The following is a 14,016-nucleotide window of genomic DNA, read 5'->3' as shown; positions in this document are numbered from 1 at the left end:
TTTGTATATATAAGGCAGAATCGGGACAGTTAAATTAAACTTACACAAGTAACAGTATTATCTCTCTTGCAACTATACCCCCCTTACAAAAGCAGTTCTTGCATTTGCATGACCAACCGACGGGTCGCCCGTTAGAGAGATCCAAAATGGCTTTCTCCGGTATATTCCGTAACTGCCGCGTTAACGGGATACCGGTCAAAATTAAGTTTCGCAGTGCGCCGACGTTAATTCGTCGAGACATTACAGGATAAGTTAACAGGCTTTTACACCGGTAACGTAGTTACGCTTCGTTACGGAAAACTCAATCAGGGGGACACGAAATATTTAAACCGATAATCGTTCGACGTTCCTTGCCTACGCCTGCAGCCATAACGTTACCCCGTCGATGTAAGCATATCTGAAAAGCGACGGGATACCCATTATGACTGTAATCTCGTCAAGCAACGGACTCTGCAAAGAGATTACTATTGTTATAATTTAATACGCGGATGAATTGAAAAGTTCTGAATAAAAATGTATTCGACATATTATTTCTGACATGTAAACTTTAGCGATCATTAACGCGCCTATTTGTCAACTTGTTTTTTTTTTGTTACAGAATTTATTAGCATATTCCAGCTTAATTAATCCAGAAATAATTCAATTCTTTAGTTTAGAAATTTGCAAAGCCACTCGTTACCAACCACCAAGTCGTAGGAACAGCTGCATGTCACTGCGCTTCGTTTGTTTAAATAAAAGATACGCTGCATGCGATTCTTGTTAACATTACATCTCGCATTCATCTTGCCCAGTCCTTTTTCCTCGGCGCATTAAATTTTTATATCATCTACCGCTTGTGACTTAAATTTATACAGCGGAAACTTGGTCGGCTATTCGCAAAACGAGTTAAAGCACCGAAGGCAACTAAACTAATTCAAGCTCGTAACGTTTAAAAGGTAACACCCGCCGGCCGAGTCTCTCTTCAACTCAGCGTTATTATCCTTTACGTCATAAAGCGTACGGTTGTGCTCGCAAGAAAGCACGAGGCATATATTCCTGCAAAATGCCAGGTACATGTCACAACGTAGTCTCTGTCTCAAGCCCGTTATTCTTTCTACATTCTTTTCGGGTGGTTAGAGCTTTAATCGCATACGGTAAATAACGTTTCGTAACGCTGCGAGAAAGAAGCTGCGCTGAAACGTTATACTTAGCAACATTCGGCGGTCGCTTATTTTACAAAATAATTCGTTGTCATCGGAATATTATTTAGAATAATAAGAGCAATGTTATAAATCAAGAAAACCTATGTATGATAAAACGTCTAAATACACTCCTAAATGATGGAAAAGAAAACGAACGAAAAGGAGTGGTTCCTCGCACTCCTCCAATTACACTTGATTTCCGCCGGTAAAGGCGCGACTGCACGCTTCGCTCGCCGAAAATCCAATTGAGAATAAAACGACAAGAAAACGAAGGGGGAAAAGAGACGTTACTTCGATCGAGTTGAAATATCCCCGCAAATAACCCGAATTCTATCTGTATTTCCATCTGACTCGAGGTACGAGTACACGCGAAAACGGGAATAGGGGAGAGCGAGGGAGGAAAAAAAAGGGAACTGGTTCGTGAAGGTAGAAGGTAGAAGAACGGGCCAGCCATCTGCTTACGTATTCGATCACGTAAGTACACACGGGAGCACGAAGGAAAAGAGGAGAGGCGGCTGTCGAACCAGCGCGATCGGAAATAAACGGTGTGGTGTCTCGAGGCAGTGGCGTCGGGTTGCTCGCGCCCCACGAGAATATCGCGATATTGCTCGCGTTAACCAGTATCGCGGATCGGGCTTCAAAATCCCGAACCGTACGGCGGGGTGCCGACGCGTCTGGAATCTTAAACACTGCGGCGCAACCCCCCGAATCGCCAATCGCAACAGTCGCGCCACACCGCATAATGCCGATGCTCATGGCTCCGACACTTGTTCGCATAAGTATTTAGAATCGTATTTAGAAATTTCAATAAAAGAACGAGGCATCGATGATTTTTCAAGGAGCGAGAATTTCTAGTCTTTACATTTCAGAAATGTAGATGCACTGCTACTACAAATATTGCAGGCAAATCTTAATTGTCTCAAAAAATTATTATTAAAAGATACGAAAAAGAATTTTTATTTAAATTCAAGTTTTTACTCTAGCTTTTAACGTAGTTAAGCATAATTTAACGTAGATAATCGTGTAGGAACTAAATGCAACATAGATTATTAATGCCATTAGAAGAGAAGCTATTTTGATTATACGCGGGCGTGCTCTCCATACAATTATAACTATCGTAGCCGCACTCACCGCACTTTAGCGATGATACGAGCGATACACGGGCATCCTGCGCACAAATACGTTTCCTGCCATCATCATCAAACGATCGCTATGACTGGCAGATAAATATTATTGAAGGCTAACGAGATTCTGCAGCATGATAAAATGCAAAGTGACAGGCGCGATTTCTCCGTTTTCAATTTTGCCACTCTCCCTCATTCTCCCCCCCCCTCCCTCTCTCTCTTTCTCTCTCTTCCCCCAAGTGTGTTTTTAACGCTTCCCATTTAACTACCTACGCTCGTGCAAAGAAAATATAGGGAGATTGAGTGTAACGAGGAGCGAATGGAAAATTGAAAAAGGAAGACAGCCGGGAGAAGGGGACTTGGCAGAGCGATCAGAGGAACGGGAGTTACATCATTGAGATGCAATTCCAATATTGATATGTCGGATTGGCTGGTGCTCCGACGTAGCGTCAGCGGCGAAGATCATAGAGAGTCGCGGCAGAGAGTCGCGGCAGCAGGAGAAAAAGCTGGATGAGGAGAGCAAAGGGGGCGAGGAATGCAACGCATCCGTAGCTTATGCACGAGGCTCGCAGAGCACGCAAAAGATCGGGTGAAATTGGGCGAGATGTTATTGAACGGCTGTAGCGAGGGATACTGAGAAAAGAAGAGAAAATGGGTTTCGTATGGGTTTCGTTGTCGTACAGTTGCAATTGAACTGTCTGTATCGAGTCGATAGTAAGCTGCGCGATACGTAAAGAATTTAAGTATGATACACAGTTTGCATCGATCCATATTTATCATGAATCACATTGTGCGTATAAGAAGGAAGTTTTATATTTTGAAACATAAATCTATAGTCAGTTGGATTAAAAATTAACCAAGTGTGTATTCGACTAATCATTAAAAGCGGAAACTAACATTTAAAAATATTGTGCAATTGTAAAATATTACATAATATTAACTATTATATAATATTTCACATATGCGAAAAAATAGTTAATTGATCTCGCGTTATTAAATTTTACTGATTACATATACATAAAATAAAATATCCTTTCAAGCAATTAATAAACGAGAGAATAAATGTGCTACAAAAAAATTAGAATAAAACTGATTAATCTAAGAACATAAGCATGTGTATTAATATTTATTAATATATTTTTTATATTTTTAGTTACATTTGTAAAATTACTATCTTACCAATTTATAAATTTAATCTTGAAAATACATGGAAGGACCAAACGCAAATCTCAAATTCTGTTCGAAAAATATTTGGGTAAAATGTTCAGGAGAAACTATAAATACAAACATAAAGATTGATACGTAAACGTCGATTGCACGTTTACAAAACCGGTTGCGATGTATCGAATTTAACTTTCAGGCAAACTCACAAGATATCTCGTGGCTTATCTTTCGTAACGCAAAACTTCATTATTCTCTATGTCGCCGTAGTTGTAAGACAACATCGGGCCGCCAACTCAACGGACAAGAGAGATAGATAGAAATAGAGAGAGAGAGAGAGAGAGAGGGGGAAAGAGAGAGACACAGAGAGAACGCCGAAGGGAACAAAGTCGCAATTTCCACGTGAAATCCAACCGGCATGCGGACGTAATCAGAACGAGAGACGAGGACCCCCGTGTACCCCATGGACAGAATTGATGGACAGCTGGTGGTCCGTGACGCGACCACCTGACATTCTTGTCCGATTGGGCTGACATGCCCCTGGGATTGTGCATGCGAGTTTCGTGCTCACGTAGCAAAACGTCTGCTCCGATTCTCGGCGACATACCAAGTGTACAATCCCGAGGCTCTGTGCCAAATTATCTCCGCAAAAATAAAAAGATCATTAATCTGTCGGTAATCCTTCTCACTTATGTGCAAATCAAGTTGGCGTAATAAACATTTTAAAATTACAAGTATACATTTATTTATGATAAAAATGCAACAAATTAAATTTCAAGATTAAATTTCAAATATTTTTAGTAGTGATAAAAATATTTTAAATATATTCTGCTCATCAGACTGAAACGGACACGACAATCAAAAAGCGAACAGTCATTCTCGTTAACATCGAGTACGCGATTTCGAAGCAATGCGAGAAGCGTATCAGGTTTAAAATACGAACGATAGTCTACGCCACATCTGAATGCAGCCTCGTTTGCACGCAAATGTGCACGCGCGGCGCGGTGTACCGCGCGAACATGCGTGAATCCGTTTGCGGATCGGTAAGCCGCGCGGAATGTCGGATCGCGTTGCATCACGACGAAACGTAACATTATGGGCAGCGGGAGCGTCGCGGCAAACGAATGCTCGTACGCGAAATTGAAAGCACGTCTCGCGAAATCGAGCCGAAATCTGTCGCGATCGAGGCGCAACCGAATATGAACGGTCTCGAAAACGTGACGCGACTCGACACGAACGTCGATTACTAATATCGGAACAATTGGGGATCCGATACTTGTTTTTCTAAGGTTCGTCCGACGCGACGCGACATATCGCTATTGATTGAAAAAGAGACGAGAAATTTTATTTTTCGTCTCGCGTCTTAATATAATAATCTATATTATTCTATTGAAAAAGGATAATCTAATGACGTTATATCCATATTGTAAAGAAACATTACGAGTTTTTAATACCTTTAAATTTTGCTGGTTATTAAATTGCATCACGTATTGAATTTATTTTATATTTCAATATTTTTAAATTAAAATTATTGTGATTAAGGAAAACAATATGATTGTTATACACGATTAATTGAAGTATTTAATAATATTCAAGCAGGCGTTTTCTCATAATTTAAAACTATGCTTGATATTAAAGTTAAATTATACACGAACACCAATTATATAAAATGTATATCAAATAAAAAAATATATATTCTAGAAAAAATTAGATAAATCCAACGGTTATTTTATAGCAGTTTCATTATACACGTACGCTTTTATGTATAGAGAAATTCTATCGTTATAAATCGATAAAAAACATTAACGACGGGATGTCATAAATTCTCACCTAAATGGCTTTTCGCATTGACATTCGCGTTATAGCCTCGCGAATGTGCCTAATCTTAATAGTATCGTCATTTATAGCTTCATTTGCTAGCATAGTTACGTGTAAATGCTTGTACACATATGGTCACAGATGCAACAGCTTCCCGTTGTCGTAGAACCAGAGACTGCTGATGTATATGTGGCTTGTGTCCAATATACATGGAAATAAGTAATGCGAAATGAGTGTACGAATGCGATATTTTAACGACACAATAAATAATATCACTTCAATGTATGTCGATTAGCCTCTGCTTACGTATGTACTGCTTTAAATTCTTCTCAAAACTGTTGTAAAGTATAAACTATAATTGTAACAGCAATTTATTATTTGATAATAAATATTTCTTAATCTCAAGCATTTCATATTAAGTTTCAGCACATTTAGAATCCTTTTCAAAGGAGACATATATATAAAACGTGTAACATAATTGTACATTAATAAAATAACAATGCTGTAATTCTTCGCGCCGAGAATGGGGGCGAAAACGTCATACTATAAAATCTGATTAAAGATCCTCGCACAATCGCTCACATTCATTAGACGGTTGCGAACGCAGGAATACGGTCGGTCACGCTGTACGAGCGACCGTTCGAATAGACCATTTCCCTCTACTCGGAACGCCGTGACACGCGCAATTCATCCCCGCAGCCTTCGGCCGTTAGCGTAATTGCACGTACGGGCGCCATTAGACACGCGCGACGCTACGTCGGGTATCTGCGTCGAACCACCTGCGAAATCGTCACTTTGTTTCGGCGTAAATCATGCCCGGAGCAATCTCGCGCGAGGACACGAAGCGCTCGCTTTACTCATCTTGATGCACCTTGCCTGAGGCGATCGCATCCTGTCCTGCATGCGCGATTTTCCCTAACGCTCAGCTTCCTAGGAAAATCGACGTAGCGTACTACAAGTTGTTCACAGAACGCGGAATACCATGGAAATGGGAAAACATCGCGTTGCAGTCATTAAACACGGTACATAGAGCAAATTTAGGCGAAAACGAGGGCCGCTCGTCTCTCTCACCCTCTCTAACCGATTACCATCCCGATCGATCGGAATTCACCGATACTTGAACTTGGCTCGAGGACCGACTCGTGTGCCCGCTTTTGATCAAACTTAGTGGCGTTCCGATCTGTATGCGACTCGATTAGAGTGCGACTCTACTATCTGTGATTTCTCTGTGAACAAACGAGCGGTTTACGAAACTACGCTATTTTGTTGGAGTGATCATGAAGAATCAATATTGGCAAACAAAGCATTTTTTAATCGAAAAATCGTATCAAAGCGAACGGGAATAAATTGAACAAAAAAATTCTTCTACGCTTAACATATTTTAAACATAATTTCTGAATATTTTAATACAATTTCCTAACAGGAGAGACGCAATTGCATGCAGCTGCGCTTAAAATGAAATATTAAAACCGGCGTTTAACACATTTTCGCAAAATATGGAAGACTCTATTGAATACGGGAGATAAAAGCGACAAGGAAATTTCCCAAGTGCGGACGTACGTTTTCTGAAACTCCGTCGCTGATTCCCATAATATCCGCGGAACAGAAGTCCGACAGTAATATTCATCGCTGATAGCGTTCCAAGACGACCATCTCCTCTCGCAGGCGCTCTCTAGCGAAACAGACATTCCTCGTCGAGGCCTTCTCGCTCGCGGAGAATGTCTCGATGGTCGGTTGCAGATGTACCTAACTGCACTACGGGGCGTATTCATTATCGGCCCGCCGGAACCCAGGTTGCTGAGACGATTAAACAGGGAATGGGAGGATCCCCCAATGATTGGCTACACGGGACCGATTCGCTGTCTACGGCTTTATCGCGCTGTCATTCTACCTCGCTATAGTGCCTGTGCATGGTATCCTTATCTCCGCTGTTCCATTTTATTCCTTCTACGCGTTACGAGTACATGCCGCGACCGGTTTGCAATAGTTAACTCGAAAAAGTTGTCGGAACAAATCGCTACCGTGGGTCAGCAAGAACAAACATGACTTCGATATCGATGGAAAATAATAATATACATATTTGTTCCCTTATAAAATTGTTTACGCACCCGTTGTGTGTTTCCGTTCATAATTTATATATGACTTTTCTTCGACGTACAATAGCAACGTATCGTGTAAGGTATAGGCAATTAAATTAAATTGGTATTTTTTTCTATGTACATTTAACATAAATATTTGAAGGCAAAACGCATACAATTTCATCAACAATGAAACGCCGTCTTAAAAGACTGGTAATTTATCCCGTGCGCAGTTCAATCAAAATGCAATTACAACTTTTTCTCGTAAATATTCGAATAGAAAGTTCCCTGTGCAATTCCAATTACTACTGCCGCTCTCTTTCCGATTCGTCAAACGATAGAAATTATTGCGATATTACAGCTTAGAAAAGCGACACTAATACCGCTTTCAAATGCAGCATCGCGCGTATAAATCCATTGCAGTGATTCAAACGGTGGCAATCAGTCCAGTTGCAACCGGTTGCCGCTACAGCAACACGTTAATGGCAACTCATTACGCGCGCAATGGCTGAATCTAAACTACCCGTGAATCCGCCATTCGAGTGCGTATCGATATTAAAAGATAACTCCGGATGAACCTCTCTCGTTCGTGCGCGCGGGACTATTATTCCACTTAACTTAGCGTCGCGTTACAAGAGAACTGTAGGCGCATCGGGAATAGATAATCCAATGCAATCAGCTAAAACGTATTCGCGCATCACGAGGAATGCAATTACGGATTCACGTCAGTCAGCCATTCGCGAGACATGTTCATCGTGCGAGCTTATAAGCGCGTAGGAGGAGCTTACAGGCTTACGGTACATTTGCCGATCTGTCGGAATCAAGGATCCATTCGTCGGTCCGACCTCGCCATCGCCGCTGCCGCTATCGCCGTCGCCGTCGCCATCGTCATAGTCGTCGCCGAACAAAAGCCGAGAGAATGCCAAAGCTAAGAATAGCGACAAGCCGCGTTGCGCGGCGAGTAATACGTCGCAAACGATATATTATCGCGCGAGTCGCGCATTCATACACCAGTTATTCGCGGTTGATTGATGAAATTTAAGTTGACGCGTCTCTCCTTCGTCGTCCTATATATCAGAGGTAATCCTATATCGCTACAATGTAGCAACTCGGTGAGATGCACCCGTCGCGTCGCGACGCGGTACGTCGCGAAGGGCATCGTCATCAGCGACGCCGCCGCCTTGAGTTAAGCCGACGCGCGGGTACGCGCGTGTATGCGTGCCAGTTGCATAAATCCCGTCGGGATGATATACGGTTCGGGAAGGAGGCGGGAGGAAGGAGGGAGGGAGGGAGGGAGGGCATATCCAACTATTTGCCGGACAACCCCCCGGCCCCTGCGCGCATATCGTACGCACGTACTCCTTCGGCTAGCTGCCGCTGCGCTGTAAACTGGCATGCCAAGCTTTTAGGGACGGTTTCATATATCTCGTTTTACCGCCTGTCCGGGGAAAGAAATATAAATTCCATCCTAAATAAATATACGGCGCGGTATATAAATTCGTGTTTAGTCTTCACGTTATTTCGTATCTCGTCCGCGCGCCGCGCGCCGTACGCGCCTTCGATCGCGGTATCAATGATTTATTCAGGTACGTGGATTCGGTCCAGATCCCGTATATCTCGCGTTCAACGTAATCGAACGTACAAATTCTTTATCGGATGCAAAGTCCCGCGTATTATCGTAAATATCAAACCAATGACAATCCGCCTCCGCATCCGTAAAAGAAGGATTACGCAATGATAAATATGCTCTTGGAATACTCTATTTTGAGTACATGCTACTCGTAGTCTTATCGAACTATCATCTCAGATATAATGTGCATATGTGATTAACTGTTAACTGTACTGAACAAAAATTGATAAAATATAAAAAGAAAATGTGCATAACATTAAAAATCGATTTTAAAATATTAGGGACAGGAAAGTAGTGTTGTTTTTTTTATAAATAATGCCAATAGCATGTAGTTTTGTTATAATTTATTACTTATTCAATAATATAATCACCATTTTCATTATGGCCATTTCCTTATTGACTCTTTAATTTCTTTAATTTTTTATTCTCGAAAAAGCTAACCGACTTTGATACTGTAACAAGACATAATAATGCTCGATCGTATATAATAAATAAAAGCAACAAAAAATTAGAAAATTATACGATGAGAAGTACTTTCTCATCTTCCGTACTCGTCCCTTCGGACCATCATCTTTTTCCATCATTGCAGCATTTCTTACGAGGAAAAAACTTTGTAAAAACAAGTAATGTTCGAGTCGCTTTACCACAGTTTTGTCGAATCAAAGTATAAAAACAAAAATTAAAAATTAAATAAGTGGACAATCGTCATAGAAAATAATGGCGATTATATTATATTAAATGTATAATAAATTATATTAACAAAAGTGTGTAACACTTCCTTTCCCCGTAATAGTAGCGTGGCCTAATTTCACGCGTAAATCAAATCGTTCCAATTTCATCAAACACTTTTCAAATGTAGCATACTGTACAAGGAAAAATAATACGAAACACGAAACATATTTACACGAGCGCAACTTGTCTATCGCAAACGTATAACGTGTTTTACTTATCCATTCGGCTCTTCAGCCGTCTGCCCGACGGAAATGGCGGGTTGTTCCAAGAGACGATCGACGAACAAAGTTTCGAGTTTTGTCGACAGAGATAACGCAGTGTAGGAAATAGATGTTGGTCCGCGCGAAGCGGGAAGACAGCGAAAAGGGGAAACAGTCGGAGGAACATTAACGGCAGACGCGAGTCCAAACTCAAACGCGCGATCGTTTTATTTCCTCGCTCCGGCATTCTCTTTTTGCCCGCCGGTGTCTCTTCTTTTTCCCGCCGAGACGATCGGTCTCGTTAGCTTCACTCTGCCGGTTTCGCTGCTCTCTCGACGAGACTTTCGCAACTATGAGGCCATTTACATACAAATGCCCGTTAGCAATGGACATTCTCGCGAGCCCCTCTCGACATCGGTATCGTCGTATCGTTCCGTCCCTTTTTTCCGCCTCTTCTCACCGATTTCGCCATTCCCTTTTCGAGCACTCGCCTCGTTTCGCTTACAAAAGCCCCAGTAATTAAGCAGGTATCACGTTTGGACGTTTTCCGTTGAGAGAAAGGGGAGAGCTTTTACTTTCGCTGCTCTGCAAGTTCTATCGATAATTCCACTGAATCGCGGCAAAAAGAGTCGCGTTGATTAAAGTCGGCTACCAAATTAATAGATTGAAATAACGTAATGTAAAGAACATTTGAACGGGTAAGGGAAAAAGAAAAAAAGAGAAGGAAAAAAAAAGAGTAGGACGGGGCGGGCAGGGCGCACGTTTTCGCCGATATTGACGCGGGATTTATGAAGACTCGCCTAGGGTCACGTATCGCTCCGCGCTCTTTCACACGAGCAGGCCCGCGCCGCGCGGGCTGCAGGCCCCACATACACGTATCTGAAACCCGAATCATTTTTCACCGGGTTTCCTCGAGCGTAGTAGATCGTCCGCGGCACGAAATCGGGCCGTCACGATTACCGCTGCCGGCTGGCTCTCGATAAGACGTAAAGGCTACGTTTCCCATCAGTACCGCGCGCGCGCGAAATACGAGCGCGCGAGAGACCCGCGGAGAGAGGGGAAGAAAGGTGAGGGAGGTAGAGAGACGCGTCGGGGGAAGCCGAGGTGGAAAGTGAGAGAAAAGCGAAATTGCGAATGCCCGCCGTGAAGCAGAGCTAGCCGAGTGCGGACGAATGTCTGAGCGATACGTGCTACCGCCGTTCCCCGGTCTGCCGCCGATGTTTCGACCTCGCTGTGCGATTTGATGGAAGCTGAAGGAAACGTTGCACCGCACCCGCTGCCCGTCTCGTACGGTTGTAAAATGAAGGCGAGCAATCGGCGCACGTCGTTACAACGTACGCGGAATATATCGACAGGCAGGGCGACGAGGGCGCATGCAACCGACGAAACCGTATGCGGACGACGTAAGGGAAATTGCGATTTCTCAAATGAGATCCCGAAACTTCGTTTCTCGAGATTTACTACGTGTCATTCGTTGCAAGTCTGCTTTCGCTGCGCGAAAAGGTGAACGCGCTACGAGACGTAATAGAGATATAATAAGCACGTAATAAAATTGTACACACGCCTGCATCAATATCCCTCTCTTCCTTCTCTCTTATATAATTACATAATCTATGTTGTATTTTATCATGTTCTTGTGATCAAATGACACAGACATAAATCTAAACGCGAAAATTAACGATCCCGCCCGAAAATTGAGATGTAAGATGTTAATCTCTTTTCTTTTTAACATGATTGAAAATCGCTCCGAAACGTAAATCAAATCGCAGGTCAATTTTTTCGCGGTTTTACACTGTCATTCAATGTTGACGCTATCAGTCAAAAGTTCCGATACATTCGATGAAAGCTCGCGGGAGGCAGCTTCGTTCGTCGCGGAAAGCCGTTCCCATTAAAGAGATGAGATCTTACCGAGGACTGCGTTTCTCTATCTCCCTCTCCCATCTCTCTCTTTCTCCCCTTCTCTCTCTCTCTCTCTCTCAGCTCTCTGCTCCATTCTGGGCGAGCCCTTTATGCCTGCGAGTCTGCTCTGTGTTTAGAAAAGTGTGTTTCGCACACGTGTGCCAAAGTGTGTCGCGCGCGCTATCTTTTTCGCGTCCCTTTTTACCTGTCCCCTTTTTATTTCGCCGACGAGAAAGCCGCGAGCGGGATTAAATACCCGCGCTAATCCGATTCGCTGTAAATGTTTTCGAGCGCGACCATCTCCGTCTCTTCCCGTTCTTCCAGCTCTTTCCCTTCCCTCTTTCGTCCACGCTTTTTCCCTTTCGCGCATTCCCCGCCTCCCTCTAACTCATCGGACTTTTTTGTCGAGAGGCTTTCCCGCCGTGAGCTTGCAGATATCTCACACACAGGACTTTCATTTACGGCCGTGTATGCGCGCGGTTTGAAGCTTCGCGTATAGCAGAGGGTTGCCCGACAACGTCATCGCGAGCGGAGGAGAGCAAGTTCGCAGGTTAAAAATGTCTCTTCTCTCACGTATTATTACTTTCCTTCTTCTTTTCTCTCCTCTTCTCCCGCCCTTCTCACCCTCTCTCTCTCTCTCTCCCTTTACCCTATAATCTCGGTCGCCGTGTTAAATTTATTCATAGCCCGGCTAACCCTGTTACGACGTATTTTACTTACCGCGAGGGCGGGAGCCGAACAAACGGGATACTACCCGAATACTTTTTCTAAACACACACGATGTATCGATGGTACTTTGAAAAATAGCAAACTTTATCCCGCTCTAAATTTAGCTTTCAATAATCTCGAGAAAGATTCAAGTTTTTGAGAAAAATTTAATGCAGTATCTTTTAAAGCTGAAAAACTTGAATATAAAATAAACTTTTGTCAGATTTTAAAGAAATTGCCACACTACCGCTTTGTGGATCTTTTCATATTACACCGAGAGCATTCACTCTACCTCATAAATTGATGGTCTAATGTCATCGTGTCCTCGTAATATAGCCCGCATACATATTCAAGGCGCGTACAAAGTTCTTTCGCTACGAAAGTTCAAGTCAGTCGGGCTCGTGTCGTACGTTTTGAAATGCCTGAATCGCGCGACCGGCCCGAATCAGATTGAAACCGGGATCGTGCATAACTTTACTCACCGTGGAGCTAACTCCCGATGACGTCACTGCATCCAATCCGCGTCGAACGTAATCCCTGTAACACACACAGCAAAAGCGAACGTTAGTCGAATCGTCGGAAATAGAAACGACGAGGATGGGAGTCGAGTGGATCTCTTGTTGTGAGAGATTCCGCTCTCCTAGACTACGCGATGTGCACGCACATGGTAAAACGAGGCCGAGAGATTCGACGAGGAAAAAACAAGAGAACTTACGGTACACGGTGTTCCGCGCGCCACTTGCGAGAACGAAACCGAAGCTGAAATTTCATTTGCACTTTCGCTCGAGCAATTCTTCAAATTCGAGTATCACCGACGCAATTTAAACGCAATCTCTCGCGCCTCGTTTTCGCATTTTTCTATCGCTATCGTAACATTTAACAGCGACATAGTTTAATTAATTGAAAAATTGTTCTCATCCAGGCTTGCAGATGCAAGCGACAAGAGAAGACAATTAGTCAAGATCACGTTGGTACAGTGGTGCTTGTAGCACGATTCGTGATCATAACTCAATGCAATGTATCGGTATCGCAATAAACACTTCAGTGATCGTCGATGACCATATTACCTGGCAAACTTGGCTATCAATGACTATTGGCTATCAATGATCATTGGCTATCAATGATCATTGATGTCCGCAATATCTGGTAAACTTGATTATCAACATTAACGGTAAATAGCGTAAAATCGAAAATTCAAGATTTACACGAGCGTACAATCCGTAAGCGCAGCAACCTTGACAAGGTCAGTCACGTTCTCCCTGTCTTTGCCCCTGTTATCCGGTGGTAAGACGGTGTGCTCCGGTAAGCCTGCATACGCCAAGTGTCGGCCCACGGTGGGATGCGGAGATCTCGTCGTCGCGAGAACGACACGTCCTGCCGTCTACACGTGCCTACATATGTATGCCGACGCTGCGATTTGCGCGATAACGTAAACTCGCTTGTCAAAGGACTCGCCGAGTGTAACTGCAGACAAGAAAGGAGGGA

At 43.2% G+C, this 14,016-nt stretch overlaps 1 protein-coding gene across 2 annotated transcripts in view; it reads right to left on the bottom strand.

Annotated features, from left to right (window-relative positions):
- Window positions 1-13,072, bottom strand: part of LOC105203576 — a 340,742-nt gene extending 327,670 nt beyond the window's left edge. For both annotated transcript variants that reach the window (XM_039447253.1, XM_039447256.1), the window contains exon 1: window positions 13,014-13,072. The gene's annotated coding sequence lies outside the window, so the exon portion shown is untranslated. The remainder of the gene's footprint in view (window positions 1-13,013) is intronic.
- Between the last annotated feature and the right edge of the window lie 944 nt (window positions 13,073-14,016).

This window comes from Solenopsis invicta, chromosome 3, assembly GCF_016802725.1.
Source record: "Solenopsis invicta isolate M01_SB chromosome 3, UNIL_Sinv_3.0, whole genome shotgun sequence".
NCBI lineage: Eukaryota > Metazoa > Arthropoda > Insecta > Hymenoptera > Formicidae > Solenopsis > Solenopsis invicta.
Note: the sequence above shows the minus strand (reverse complement) of the source record. Positions and strands in the feature narration are given on the sequence as shown.